The sequence below is a fragment of the Paramormyrops kingsleyae genome, chromosome 15 (assembly GCF_048594095.1).
Source record: "Paramormyrops kingsleyae isolate MSU_618 chromosome 15, PKINGS_0.4, whole genome shotgun sequence".
Classification (NCBI taxonomy): domain Eukaryota; kingdom Metazoa; phylum Chordata; class Actinopteri; order Osteoglossiformes; family Mormyridae; genus Paramormyrops; species Paramormyrops kingsleyae.
In genome coordinates, this window is record NC_132811.1 from 12,420,453 (window position 1) to 12,421,083 (window position 631).

Genomic DNA, 631 nt, shown 5'->3' on the forward strand with positions numbered 1-631 from the left:
TTACTAAAACGCTAAAGGTTCAGATGATTAACTGATCTGCCGTTCTTTGCAGTTTAACACAAGGTAGTAAATAACTACCGAACCAAACTATATCATGCGTGGTAAGGGGACTCGAAATGTGACCTCAGGGGTTCGAGGTAACTTTTTTATATGATGTATTCACGAATCTTCGTTTTTATCGTTTTGAAAATGTAGGAAAATTGCTAACCAAAATTTAATTTGCCTTCTCTCATCAGCAACAGAGGGCAGCGTGTCTGAGTCCCACATGATGGGAAAGTAATTATAATGCGTCTCTCCACATCATCAAAAAAACAATAAATACACTTTTAAAATACTGTTACTAAAGGGTACTCGTAAATATGCAAAACACGTTTAAAGTAAACAAAAACACATTAAAGTAATTACTGTTAGACGACTGCTAAAGCAATTGCTTATAAATGCCGAAAACAATCCCGAGCACCGCTAGCGAACAGTAATATTAACTTGGTAAAGATGTAGGTATCAGCTTCCGCATTATCGCGTCAAAGCCTAACCAATCAGGTGGAGCGGAAAGAGGCGCCGGAGCTTCGTTTCGTTTGGCTAAATGGCTTATCAATCATCAGTGCCTGCCGGAGCCCTGCCCCCTCCAGCC